The sequence below is a fragment of the Pinus tabuliformis genome, chromosome 4_2 (genome assembly GCF_031772625.1).
Source record: "Pinus tabuliformis cultivar Carrire ecotype Pingquan chromosome 4_2, CPIR1, whole genome shotgun sequence".
NCBI lineage: Eukaryota > Viridiplantae > Streptophyta > Pinopsida > Pinales > Pinaceae > Pinus > Pinus tabuliformis.
The window spans coordinates 753694997-753710387 of record NC_142304.1 but is presented as its reverse complement, the minus strand read 5'-3'; the positions used below and the strand labels follow the sequence as shown (position 1 = coordinate 753710387).

At 43.6% G+C, this 15391-nt stretch overlaps 1 pseudogene; it reads left to right on the top strand.

Moving 5' to 3' along the window:
- The first annotated feature begins 8198 nt into the window (after positions 1 to 8198).
- LOC149171789 (peroxidase 5-like) lies at positions 8199 to 10275 on the top strand (annotated as a pseudogene).
- Positions 10276 to 15391: the final 5116 nt, after the last annotated feature.

The following is a 15391-nucleotide window of genomic DNA, read 5'->3' as shown; positions in this document are numbered from 1 at the left end:
TAATTTGCAATAAGCAAATGTCCCCCATGGACAAATGAATGCCGTTTTTGGTTGATCGGCAGGTAGAATATTGATTTGATTATAGCCTGAGAAACCATCCATGAAGGAAAACATCTCACTTCCGGCACAATCATCAATAATTTGATCGATATAAGGCGTAGGATAGTTGTCTTTTGGACAAGCTCGATTGATATCCCTATAGTCGATACAGATTCTTATTGTTCCTTGTTTTTTATTGACGGGAACAATATTCGATACCCAATCCGTTAACGGGATCGGATAAATGAAACCTGCTTTCAACAGCTTTTCGACTTCTGCTTTAATTGCAGCCGCTTTTCGAGGGTGAATCTGACGCAACCGTTGCCGAATGGGTTTAGCATCCGGGTAGGTTTTGATTTCATGAACAACAATGGCAGGATCAATTCCCGGCATTTCCTCGTAAGACCAGGCAAACACGTCGCGGAATTCTTGGAATAGGGCCTTGTAAGTTTGGATTTCTTCTTCAGTACATGCGGCACCTATATGAATGTTCTCCTCGATTCCGGGCTTCACTGAAATATCAATGGGAATAGTACGAGAAATATTCCCTAAATTCAGCTCTGAATCAGAATGTTTCGTTGGATCCTGAGCGTCTTTGACATATTCAGCGGTAAAGATAGATGAAAAATCATTTTCAAATGCATCATCCTTAGGTAAAAACGAAGATCTGTGATGGAGATCTTCCCATGGTAGATCATCTACACTTAGGATTTCGCGAAGTTGTTCGTCAGATGACACTTCTTCGGGAAACGTTATCCGTTCTAAGGGTGAGGTGAAAAGTGACTCTTCACTGACCACATTCATTTGGTCGGTTTCGGTTGAATGAAAGTCGGTAAAAGACATAAGAGCTTCATAAGCAATCTCATACGGACTCAACGGCATAACATCACCGAGTGAGTCTAGCTCAGAGTCAGAGGGAACATACCAAGGATCATCATAAATAATGTTTTCTGACGTGATCATATGAATTGTTGCAAACGAAGGGTCTGCATTGAGTGGAGGGAGAGGAAAAGTTCCCAGTAAACCGGAATCCTTAACTAAACCTACACCAATGTCCCTATAAGGGATTGTCGTTTTACCAACATGCTGGATAGTTTCTAAAGAGGTTGGGTCGGATGAAAAGTATGTCAGCTGATCAATAGTCACGATCTTACCGTTATGTGGAAACTTAATGACTCTGAAGACCGATGAAACGACCGCTGTCATAGCATATGACCAACTTCGACCCAAAAGAAGGTTGTAGTCTAGAGGGGCATCAACCACTTCCACATCCAGACTAACGGTTTTACCTTCGACCCCTATAGGCAATTCTTGTAGAATACCAAACGGACGGAACCCACGGCCATCAAAGGCCTTAAGGATGGTGGGGGATTGGTTCAACGAAGGAGAACCAAGCGATCTCCAACATTGAATCGACATAATACACGTAGAAGCTCCCTCATCAATCACAGTCCGATGAATAGGCCTGTTTTTGACTATCACTGGAATTTGGAAAGCCATTTGATGGGGGAGACGCGGTGTACTACTTTCTAGATCAAAGATCATTAGGTTCGGGTCCTGAACATCGACAGCTCCAATAGCCGACAAAAGCAATTTTCGTTGCGCTGGACATGATTGCAGCACTTCGAGTGCCGACATTGCTGAAGGTGAAACAGCTAAGTCTTCAACAATGTTGTAATTCTGGGCTGCTCTCGCATGTGGATTGAAAGCAGACCTTCGAAGTACACCCTTGGCGGGCGGCTTAATCACTAAGTCTGGGTTAGGTTTTTCGATCTGTAGTGGATCGGAACCAGGAGCTGAGGTTGATGGGTTAGAGTGAGAAGATTCTGCTTCTTTACCATCAACAGGAGCCTTACTACCATAATCTTGCGATCGAGTCGCAATCCTGACATGAGACATCATCAAAATGGGTTCTTCACTGGCATTCGAAGAAGAACCTATCATCTTATTCTCCTGCTCTGGAAATGGATTTTTTAACACAGCAGGAGTGGGAGAACCTTTGACTATTTTCACTACCTCGGCCCGATGAGGGCAGTCTCTCGTAAAATGATCTTCTTCACAAATAAGACAAGGATATCGAGGTTTGCGCTTTTCGTCATTGGTTTCCGACTTTTCCGTTTTCTCCTTTGGAGCCTTGTCTGCTTTAGCCTTCTTCTTTCCTTTCTTCTTTCCACCGTTTTTTGATTTGGCCGTAGATGACTCTACAGCGTGAATGTCGGCGGTAAGTTCAGGAGGAGAAGACTCTCCTGTCGGAGAATCAGGCAAAGTGATAATTGGAGTATTGGAGGTCTTGGAAGACTTCTTCTTACTCTTCGTAGTCACGATACCGATCATACCATCAGCGGCATGAGATCCCGAAGGAGCAGCAGCGATTTGGTTTGACTTTGGAAGATCCGGAATTTTCTCGTGTAACGTACCCGACTGAGTGTAAACTAAGTCAAGGTATTGTGCCTGAGCAATGACTTGCTCCTCAGTAACTACTCCGGCCTTAGCTACATCTTCAGTAATTCTTGGTAATAATGATTTGACAAACCATTCAGCTAAGATTTGGTCCGGGATAAAAACTTTCACTAATCTCCTTCGACGTCTCCACTCATGGATGTGATCAGAAATGTACGTGGATGTCGATTGTTTTAGCGAAGTTAATAATTCTGTACCATTATCGTATCTGACTGGTAACTGAAAATGAGTTAAGAACGAGGTAGCTAACTGGCTAAAGTTGTAAAAAGAGGCCCGTGGTAACTCAATGTACCACTTGGCTGCGAGACCAATGAGTGTACGCTGGAAAAGACGTAAGCGGATGGAATCATCTGAGATGGAATTTGATGCACACCAGAGGTGGTAAGTCATCACGTGATTAGACGGATCCTCTCCAGACTTACCTTCGAACTTGGGTATATCGCTGGGCAACTTATTTGGCATTGGCGGCCAGAACGGAAGATATTGAATTGGATCGTTCGTTAGGCGCGTCAAGTCGGGTAAATCTAAAGTCGCAATAAACGGTAACTGCCGGTTAGGATCTCTAAAACTCTGAGTCACAATACCAGCCCCAGGAGGAGGATATCCAGGATAACTAGGAACAGGAGTCGCATTGGGGATATTATATCCTCCTGGAAAACCAGGATTAACCGGACCGTACTGGGGTTGCTGAGGTGGTTGATAAGTGTACCCAGGATACGGTTGATACTGGTAAACCGGTTGTTGGGCAGCTTGCCCAGGTTGATACTGTCCCTGGTACGGAGGTTGAACAAATTGAGGTTGAGTAGTAACAACCGTACTTGTACCAGGTTGGCCTGCAGGCATCTGGACTGTGGTTTGAACCGTGGGTCCAGACAACGGTACAGATGTCTGAGGAGTGGTTACAGGGACAGTAGAAACCGGAGCTGCCGATACTCCAGAAGTAAGCATGGTAGATGAAGCGGTAGTTGCTGCAGCCGTGTGAGGTGGAGTACTAGGTGCAATTGGCGGCTGAGTAACTACGAAGTTACAGGGGTCTGAACACTTGACTGGACAGGTTGCGGTTGCTGGGGTGGACCAGGAACTGCAGGTTGTCCTGCTTGAGGTACCGACTGTATACTTGGTTGCGACATCTGTTGACCCTGTGACGGATCCCATGTTAACATTCCAGGGTATTGACTCGTAACAGGTTGAGGATACTGAGATCCATAGCCGTATTGAGGATAGGGTTGATAACTGTAAGGTGCAGTCCCATATGATTGCCCTTGAGGTGGTTGATAACCTTGACCAGGGTATTGACCCGTAGGTTGATAACCTTGAGGTAAATACGAATACTGGGGTTGACCTTGACCTTGAGGTTGGTATCCTTGAGGTTGATACCCTTGGGGTTGATACCCTTGGGGTTGCCATCCTTGAGGTTGCCATCCTTGAGGTTGATATTGATACTGAGGTTGACTTTGGGGTACATATTGAGGCTGGGGTTGATACCCTTGGGGTTGATACCCTTGAGGTTGCCCCCCAGTCACGAATGAAGTACCTTGAGGTTGCCCCCCAGGCATTAACGAAGGTTGCCCCCCAGGCGGTAATTGGCCACCTTGAGGTTGGTTAATGGGAGTTGAACCTGACATCATATAAACTTCACCTATACTCAATGGTACATTACCACTGTTTCCAACTAATAACCCATGATCAATGGGTTGAGGAGATGCTCCCGCAAAGGTACCAGAAAGTGATTGATACCCAGTAGGAACAGAAGGACCGCCATGTAAAAATGATTCAGGACTTTGTGAAAACACAGATGACTGACCAGACATATTTACAGGAGAATGAATTCCTCTAGGTGGAACCGGAGTACGAGGTGTAGAAAAACCTACTGAGTTGTCTAAAAAATTGGTTAATGCAAGGTACCAAGATTCACTTCTAGGAGGACTGTAAAAGATGGATTCACGCTCCCTTAGATCAAGGGTAATTAGATCTTCAGAATCAGAAACGCCTATTTCTTCCTCTGGAACAAGTTCTTCTATAGCAATTAATCCAACAGGAAGATTTTCGGTGATAATTCTTTCTATTCTTGGTGAATCAGGAACACTAGGAGTTGGAGTAACAGGTTCTGAAATTTCAGGTTCTTCGCCTGTTTCACTGGCAGATGAAAAACTACCAGCAAGCTCGGAAACTGTAACAGCTTCGGGATTGTAACCTGTTTCTAATCTTTGGTAATCTGGATGGACTACCAAGGAAGATTCTCCTTCTTCAGGTGATCCTACTCTACTACCACTAGGAGGAGTTACAAGGACCTTTAACCCTTCTAAATTACCCGGAACGTCTTCAGGAGATTCACCCCGCGATTTACGGAGTTTTCTTAACAAATCTATTCCGGTAACAATCTCAGGAGACTTGCCCCGAAGTCTACGGGACTGTCTCGGTAATTCCGCCACAATTAAAGATTTTAACTACAACACACGAAAACAAAGTAAAAATTTTCAAATCAAACCACCTAAAGTCTTCTAAAGAACCAATCAAATTTGAAGCACACGCCTAAATAATCTAGAGCGTCAAACCACACACAAACAGTAGTCTTCCGGACCAAAAGCGCTAGTTGGTGATTAGGCCCAACCTCGCAGGATTCAGTACAGAAATAGTGGGTGGAACAGTTACCCCGGCAACCTGCTTAATGAATAGACTGGACCAAGTTCCTCCACTTTAACCGTCTCGAAGTGAAGCGAACCCCCCAGAAAATCCAAGTGAGTATAACCGACGTCTGCTCCAGGTACAGTGGGACCTTCCCTCCACCGTCACCTTGGGTAGAATCCTAGATATTATGGCCACTAAGGTTACCAATCACAACAATTACACCTGGGGGAACAGTCTAAACTCCGACAGCACGCAAGGGCAGAGTAGCAAGCTCCAATCCCCTTACCGGCTCCTTGACAACAATCCAAGGTTTACCGATAAGTGACCCCTGGCTCCTCGACAATGGTTAATCCGAGGTTTACCGTTTGTAATACGTACTGCCTGGCGTCGTTCCCAACGAGGGAGGAATGATCCCCTCACTGGTTCGGACACGAGCTCGTGCTTCTCCTTTAAGAGGAGCTTTCCCAGAATGTAACTGAAACAATTGGATTTGTTCTACTCAAGATAGACTATCTGTTTGGTTTTGTAGTCTTGGAGAGTTAAGTACTCACCTACTCCAAGACCCTAGCCTAAGCTATGTTGGTGCTTCAGAGCCCTAGAAAAATAAAGATTACTAGATTGATTTTAATTTAAGCGTTACTTTTAAGGTTGTTTCTTAAGTCAAAAGGTGATGGAAGTGAAACCAGTGGTGTGTTGACTCGACTCGAAACCACTACAAAATGCACCTAGAATGATTTATCCACTACTTTACTTTTTCGATGAATTGCTTAACTAAAAAGTTGAGAGAATGCAATCTTTATAAAAGCAACTTCTTAATTGAAGACAATCAAAGAAACAATTCGTTTTTCTTTTCCAAGCATAAAAACATAACTTCTCTTTACATGCACGAAAAAACTCTTTTCTTCTTTTGAAAACAAAAAGCTACTTGAAACAAGACTTTTTAAGAAGATGTTTTTGTATTTTTCTTTTAATAAAGCAAATAAATCTAATATAACCAAAAAATCAATCTTAACAACTCTTAAAATCTATGAAAATGCACTCATAAGCAAACTAAAGGCAAATTTACTCTAAGCAATCTTAACGAGGCCAAAACTAACAATGATTATTTCTAAGGTGTTTTACTTGATCACAATCAAATCAAGGACTAGCTTATTGCAGAATCAAAAACTAGCCAAAACAAAACTCTAATCTTTTTGTTCTTTTTGTAAAATGGAAATCAATACTTTATAAACAAGTAATTCGAAATTTGACCCAAAACAACTCAAATGGCAAGTTGCTCACAAAAGGAGACTTTACGACAGGCCCGACTTCTAAGAAGGTTGACTAACCAGAGAGATCTAAGGCTGGACAACTTTCTACTATCAAAGTCACTACAAAGCCTTTCCAAAAATCAAACCCTAGGTCTAAACTTCGTTGAAAACCACTAAAACACTCAAAGCTCACAAAACTAGTTCAGGTGAAAATTCTTGACAGGGTACTAAAGGATCTGGGCAGAAAACACTAAGGAAAAACAAAATCTAAAAGCAATTTAAAGCAAAAATGGAATTTTCTTAAGTTTTACAGGAAGACGCAGGCAACCCGTTGTCACAGGTGCGGCCCCGCTCTGTGCAGACGGCAACAGCGCGTCCAAAGACGCACTGTGCAGTACTAAGAGGGTGCGTCCTTCTGGAAAAATGAAGAAAAACCAAATCTAACTAAATCTAAAGCTAAGCCACCCAAATACTAATTCTCACAGTCAAAAACCAGAAAATAAAAATGATTTTCTCAAAGCAAAGTTCATATAAAGGAAAAGACTCTCTCATTAATGGATTCCCCAGTGGAGTCGCCAATTTGTCACACGGAATCTGTCAAGGGTGCGGACACGACTGACCTTCCTAGAAGTCTAAGACATTCTAATGACAAACAAGACAAAATGGAGTGATCTTTCTCTAAATACACCTTTTACAACATGAAAACTACAAGTGTTTAGGCTTACCTTATTCCAAAACGCTGTTGTTGAAGTCCGTTCTTGACGATCCGGATGAGCTCCTCCTTCAAGTCAATTCCTGCAACCACAAACAATCAAACAATTACCAAGCACTTGCATTTCATATAATAAAACATATATTCAACATGCAGACCAAGGAACACATGAAATAACTCATTAACACAAGCTATTGAGAAAAATAAACCAGTTTGTATTAATAACGAAACAAAGAAACTCTTACAACCTGGCCTTGGTGTTGTGCAAGTTCCTCCCAGGGTCCATCAAGGGTTTTCCTCTACTTTGACAAAGCTCACCCTCTCCCAAGTAGAATCAAGTGAAGACAATCTCTCCTCACAAAGGCTCTAATGGAAGACCTAAATCCTGCAGCATTTACCCAAAGAAAATGTATAGCTCCAACCTCTTCTCCTTCTGGCTCAATGCCTTTATTTATAGTGCTGTAAAGAGGTTATTCAGGTCCACTATCAATGGGATCATCCCCCTCTATGGGTGGGATAGCTCCCTTATTGATGGGATAAGTTCCCCCTTAATAGAGATACATGAACCAACTGGAGGCGCATCCATTTCATCAAACCGACCTCTAGAATGTTCTAGAAGTAACCACAAGTAACTTTTTCAAGATAAAACTCGCGCATTTTGCCTTTTACAGAGGGACGCACCTGTCCCTTAACATACAGAGCGTCCATGGACGCAGATTTTGTGAACATGGTCAGCGTCCCCGCAGGTAAGGCTAGAGAGAACCTGCGACCCCAGAGATAAACATAGTTTTTACAAGACTTTCTCTCTTCTTTGAGTTTGAGATGGATAACAGAGGCATGAGACTTGCCTAAGAGGGTAGCATGACTGTTGATTTGAGCCATACTAACTGTAAGTAGTCAAGGTGACATTTTTTAGTGTAACAATCACAGAATTCTATTTCCGTAGGATATCGATAAAGCATTAGCCTCTTAACTCTGTTATCTAGGTGCAAACTTATTTTTCATCTGGAATTTCCTATAGGCTCTATAATTATTATTTACTGACTATCTAAGGGTTTCTTCATATTCAAATAGTGATAGTGAAGTTTTCATTGAGTATCAAAATGGCAATGGCGAAGACAGATCAGTACTCGGCCGTTCTGGCTATATTACTTTGTGCCGGTTTAGCACCGGGTGTTAATGGGGATCCTGAAGTGGGTTTCTACGATTACAGTTGTCCAAAATCTGAATCCACTGTGTTCACAATTGTGAGAGATGCATTCCTAAACAATCGAGAGGTAGCTCCTAAACTCATAAGGATGCATTTCCATGATTGCTTCGTCAGGGTAGGCATGAATATTACAATTTTATAAATATATCAACACCCAGAAATTATAAAAATGCAAGTTTTCATGGTCCTTCATAATTCTTTCTACTATTTTTAGATGTTTCACACTTAATATCACAAATCAATATCAATGTATGTTCCTCTCTATACCTATCCCTATCTATATAGATATATGTGCCTTTGCTAATCATTTTATGTTATCAGCATCTACTCCCAATCTGCAACTCAGGCCAATTCCAAAGCAATTACAATTTATAGTGTGTTTGAATGTTGAAATAATGTGCGCTTTCAGGGATGCGATGGTTCTATTCTCATAGACTCCACTGCCAACAACACTGCTGACAAAGATAGTCCTATTAGCAACCCGAGCCTTCATGGATTTGATGTGATTGACATATCGAAATCAAGATTAGAGACCATCTACCCAAACACTATTTCCTGTGTAGATATCCTAACATTGGCTGCTAGAGATAGCGCAAACTTGGTAAGCATATTGCAAATTACAATTTTATTACAAAAGTCCACACAACAGTTTAAAGTTTTATTAATTTAAAGTTTTGAAGCATTATTCATTGGAGTCATTTAATCATTGAATAGAGTATCTAGACTATTTCAATGTTATCTCCTCCAATGTTTCAAATAACGTTATAAAAGAATACAAATGACTCTATAGTTACCATTTACATGTTATAGAATCAAGCCATAATGTGTATTCTAATTTAACTCAAGAACATATTCAGTTACTATTAGCGGAAAAACAATGTTGAGCAGCAGTTAATTCTTTTATAATTGATTGCAGGCATCACCATATCAATATCCTCTTGGCTTGGATGTTCCTGCTGGACGAAGGAATGGAATTATTTCACTAAATTCAGAAGTCGCCACAAATATACCTGCCCCTACCTTCAATGTAAGCCAGTTGACATAGAGTTTTGCAGCCAAAGGTCTATCCCAGAAGGACATGGTTATACTCTCAGGTGCATACAAATTTTTGAGTGTATTCATGTTGGTATATCTATGCTTGTGAAGTAATGCCCTGCATTTCTATAAGATAAGTTACACTGGAGTAAAATAGTAACCATATATCATATCAAGAATTAAGAGTTCAATGGTTAGTAAAAATGTTGTAATTTGAATTTTCATAATTGTAGTTTGTAATGTTCATCCATCACTGGGTCCATGCACGCAGGAGCACACTCAATTGGCATCTCTCACTTCACATCATTCGTGAGCAGGCTCTGCAACTTCAGCACCACTATTTCGACCGACCCTGTAACACCCTGCAGTTTGTGAGTCGCCCGGGTGTGCCCACTTAATGGACGAGCTAGCGAAACAGGTAGAAATGCGACCAAGCGGATGAGGCATACATATGCGGGCGAGGTGCGGTTGCATGGTTTATAGGCGGGTGAGCTAGGAGAGCTACCCACAGGCTGACCGAGTGGCATTGTGAATGGGTAAGCAAAGGAGGGGGTTGTCCCACGAGTTGGGCAAGCCAACCTACCCCTTGAATGAATTTTAACAAAATAACAAGTCGGCCAAGCGAGTGAAACGAGTCAGCCAGGTGGCACGACTCGCCGACCCACCATATATATTCGTGATGCGAGTTGGGAGCAAGGAATCATCGAACACATTCGCTCATCGAACGAGTTCAAAAGTGGAGTGCAATGAGCAGATGTAGGAGGCACAAAACCACGGGTGGTCATGCGCCTGCTCGTCGAGCAGACGGAGATGAAGGCTTGCATGAGTTTGGTGAACGGGTGTTGATTCGGGTGGAGGGGCCGAACGAAGGCGCACCTGCCCGACGGGTGAAAAGAGTTTGGGTAGAGGGCCGCACGAAGGCGTACCCACCTGACGGTTGAACGAGCTCAGGTGGAGGGCAGCATAAAGGCGTGCCTGCCCAGCACGGGTAAACGGCTCGGGTGAGGAGAGTCGAGTGGAGGGCCGCACAAAGGCGCACCCGCCCGACTCGTGCATGAGTTTTGTATTGTTGAACGGACCAACAAAGGGTGGAGGATGACCTGGGTGAGGGCGCACGTGGACGCTAAGTTGGGCAGCTTGGTGAAACAATTTATATTGCGGTTGTGGTGCGACCAAGTGTGGAGGTTAGCACGAGTTGGTGCGCCCGGTGGGCAAACAACACAGTTGTAACGCCGATGGAAGCTTTTTCTCCAGGTCATATATATTTCCATAAATTCATAATAAAAGCTTATTATTGCATATGATGGTGTCCTCTCTACTATGTTGAATGTTTATGTTTATATGCTATGATGTTAATGGATTTCGCACATTAATATTGTTAATGAAAGATGAAGAATGTTAGGCATAGTTCGCAAAGTAACTTAAGAATGGAACATGTTAGCTACTTAGGCGGTGCCGCACGGTTGCCAATTAACGAAAAAAACGATTGGGGGTGTGACAGATGGTATCAGAGCTTCTTGTAGAGAACAGACGTGTATGCAAGGAAAAGTTATGGAGAAATCGTTGATTAACAGTCTGGGTTTTGTGGACTTGGTGGTTCATGGCAAGACCATTTAAGCTCTGGTGGACACAAGGGCCACTCATAACTTCATGATGACATGATTAGGATAAGAGGTTGGATTGATGATCTTCCCATCGAATGTGGAAGTTAAGGCGGTGAACTCTAGAGCTAAAGTGGCGGGTTTAGCACACGAAGTGCCTGTGCAGATAAAATACTGGAATGGTTAGTTGGACTTCATAGTGATGGAGATGAATGACTTTGATATGATATTGAGGCAAGATTCTTGAAGGGAAACAAGGCAATTGTTGTCCCCTTCTGTGATGAGGTGTTCCTGGTTGGACAGTCACAAACTTGGACTTTTCCCACTCATAGGCAAAGGTGGGAAGTCAAGGTGCAGCATGTTTCTACACTAAGTTTGGAGAAGGCTACGAAGGAGTCAGATATGGAGACATATGCAGTGATGTTCAAGGGAGTCGAAGGTGATGGAATGGGGACACCTGTTCCAGCCAAGATTTCTGAGGTACTGGCCAAATATGTAGATTTGATGCCTGATGAGCTACCAAAGAAGCTTCCACCAAAGTGTGAAGTGGACCATAGCATAGAGCTTGAGCCAGGGAAGCAACCTCCGACTAAGGAACCTTATCAGTTGTCAGGGCCTGAGTTGGAAGAGTTGAAATGACAGTTAAAGGAGTTAACTAATGCAAGTTTCATAACACCTTCAAGGTCCCCCTATGGAGCTGTAGTATTGTTCCAACGAAAGAAGGATACGAATGAGCTATGGATGTGCTATGATTACTGTGGACTGGACAAGCAGACGGTGAACAACAGGTATCCTTTACCATTGGCTGTTGATTGCTTCGATAAGCTTGCAAAACCTCGAGTGTTTTCCAAGCTGGACTTGAGGCATGGGTATTATTAGGTGCGGATAGCTAAAGGAGATGAGAAGAAGACCGTGATAGTAACAAGGTATGGTAGCTTTGAATTCCTTACGCCATTCGGGTTCTAGAATGCTCTTTCTACGTTTTTCACTTTGATGAATGATGTTCTACGTCCATACTTGGATTCGTTTGTTGTAGTGTACTTGGACGATATAGTGGCATATAGTGATAACATGTAGGATGGTAAGAAGCACTTGGCGATGGTGTTTGAGACACTGAAGGAAAATCAATTGTACTTGAAGAAGTCTAAGTGCGTGTTCGCTCAGACCGAGATTCGATTCCCTGGACACATAGTGGGTCAAGGGTACGTATAGATAGAGCTGAGCAAAGTGAAGGTGATTGAGCATTGGGTTGAACCAAGTAATTTCCATAATATGAGGGTGTTTTTGGGCATGACCAACTACCAACTGAAGTTTGTAGAGGGGTACTCGAAGGTAACATCATCACTGACAGACCTATTGAAGAAAGACAAGAGATGGAGTTTGACAGACAAATGTCAGGTGGAATTTGATGATTTGAAGAAGAGGATGGTTACAACACCGATACTGAAGTTGTCAAACTTCGAGCGACCATTTTAGGTACCCACAGATGCTTCAGATTTTGCCATAGGAGGGGTTCCTATGTAGGATGGGCATCTGATAGCGTACGAGAGTTAGAAGTTGCAGGATGGAGAATGGAGGTATCTGGTCCATGAGAAAGAGATGAATGCAATCATTCACTGTCTTCATGTGTGGAGGGATTACCTGATTCGGAAGCCGTTTGTTGTCAAGATAAAAAACGTTGCAGCAAGTTATTTTGCATCACAACCGAAGCTTTCTACAAAGCAAGCTCGTTGGTAGGACTTCTTGGCAGAATTCAACATGACTATTGAGTATAGACTAGGGAGACTCAATGTGGTAGTAGATGCCCTTAGTAGGAAGGGACAACTTGCAGCATTGGAAGGAGAAGACCGGGTAGCAAGGAGTAGGAGCCGAGTTCAGATGTCGGAAGAGATGCAAAATAAGGTCAAGGAAAGTGTTGAGACCGATACTCAAGCGCAGAATATAGTGAAGCAGATAAAGGAGGGGAAGACACAAAAGTTCTTTTTGCGAGATGGATTCTTATTCATTGGAAACTGAATCTATGTTCCAAAGTCATCTAGACTCGGGAAGCACCTTTTGAAGGAGTGCCATGACTCACAGTGGGCTGGCCACCCAGGGCAGCATCATTCTTTGGCATTATTGGAGAGAGGGTTCTTTTGGGAGAAGATGCGGGAGGATGTAGAGGAGTATGTGCATACGTGAATCATTTGTCAGCATGACAAAATGGATATGCAGAGGCAAGGAGGTCTGTTACAGCCTTTACCGATTTCTGAGAGACCATGGATGAGTATCTCGATGGACTTCATTACTCAGTTGCCACAAGTACAGGGGTATAATGGTATAATGGTTGTGGTTGATCATTTTTCCAAGTATGCTGTCTTTGTTTTGACAAAGAAGTCATGTGGAGCTGAGCAGACTGCAGAGTTGTTCTTAAAGAACCTAGTGAAGTATTGGGGGATGCCATTAAGCATTGCGTCAGACTGAGATCCGTGATTTACAGGAAGGTTTCGGACCACATTGTTCAAGTTAGTCGGGACAAAGTTATTGATTAGTTCGAGTTACCATCCGTAGACAAATGGACAGACCGAGAGGATCAACGCATTACTGGAGGATTACTTGAGACATTATGTGATGGCTGATAAGAAGAATTGGCCTGAACTCTTGGATGTGGCTCAGTTTAGCTACAACATACAAAAGAGTTCTGCGACGGGGTACAGTCCATTTGAGTTGGTGAATGGACAAATGCCAATCACACCACATACCGTAGTGACTGGATGTTTGTTGAGAAGTCATGATGCGAAGAAGTTCATGAAGGCTTGGGATGAGACCTTGGAGCTGGCTCGGTTGCGCTTGCATGAATCTGCAAGGAGAATGAAGAAATGGGCAGATAAGGGAAGACGAGATGCACAGTTTAGTGTGGGAGATATGGTGTTTCTCATGATTACCGAAGATCAGTTTCAGCCACCTAAGGTGTCTACGAGCAAACTAACAGGGAAGTATGAGGGACCATTCCAGGCGAAGAAGAGAGTGGTGGAAGTTGCTTACAAGCTGGAGCTTCCACGCCATATGCACATGAAGCATCCAGTTTTTCATATGAGTCAGTTGAAGAGATGCGTACTTGATGTTGATCATCCAGAGAGGGTGGAACCACCGTGGGGCCCAGCCATGATTGTGGACAAGCCTCACCTAGAGATGGACAAAATTCTGAGTGTTTGATTTACAGGGATTGGTTGCTACATGAGACAGGAATTTCTCGTTAGATGGAAGAATGCACTAGAGGAGGACAACTGGGAGACGGAGGACTCACTTTGGAGACGGAATAAGAAGATTGTGAAGTATGGCAAGAAGTTATGGAGAAGAGCTGGATTGCCAGGGACAGAAGTGCTTTTCGGTGGGGGATAATGTAATGCCCTGCGGCTTGCGAGTCGCTCAGGAGCACCCACTGAATGGACGAGCTAGCGAAACAAGCAGAAATTCGACCGAGCATACGAGGCATACATATGCAGGCGAGGTGTGGTTGCATGGTTTATAGGTGGGCGAGCTAGGTGAGCTACCTGCGTGCCGACCGAGTGGCATTGTTAATGGGCGAGCAAAGGAGGGGGTAGTCCCGCAACCTCGGTGGGCCGACCTACCCCTTGAATGAATTTGCAACAAAACAGTAATTTGACCGAGCGAGTGAAACGAATGGGCCAAGTGGCATGACTCGCCCACCCACCATATATATTTGTGGTGCGAGTTGGTAGGAAGGCATCATCAAACACATTCACTCATCAAATGAGTTCGGAAGTGAAGTGCGAGCAGTAGATGTAGGAGTCACAAAATCGCAGGTGGTCATGCGCCCACTCGTCGGGCAGACAGACACGAAGGCTTGCACAAGTTTGGTGAAGGGGTGGTGACTTGGGTGGAGGGGCTAGACGAAGGCGCGCCTGCCCGACAAGTGAAACGAGTTCAGGTGGAGGGCCGCACGAAGGCGCGCCCGCCTAACAGTTGAACGAGCTTGGGTGGAGGGCCGCACGAAGGCGTGCCCGCCCGGTACGGGTAAACTTCTCGGGTGAGGAGAGTCGGGTGGAGGGCCTAATGAAGGCACGTCCAGCCGACTCATGCACGAGTTTTTTATTGTTGAACGAACCAACCGAGGGCGGCGGATGACCCGGGTGAGGGCGCTTGTTCACGCGTAGTTGGGCAACTTGGTGAAACGGTGTAGATTGCAGTTATGGTGTGACCAAGTGTGGAGGTTAGCACGAGTTAGTGCGCCCAGTGGGCAAACAACACGGTTGTAACACCGGTGGAAGCTTTTTCTCCCGGTCATCTATATTTCCATAAATTCATAATAAAAGCTTATTAATGCATATGATGGTGTCCTCTCTATTGTGTTGAATGTTTATGTTTATATGCTATGATGTTAATGGATTCTGCACATTAATATTGTTAATGGAAGATGATGAATGTTAGGTGTAGTTCAGAAAGTAACTTAACA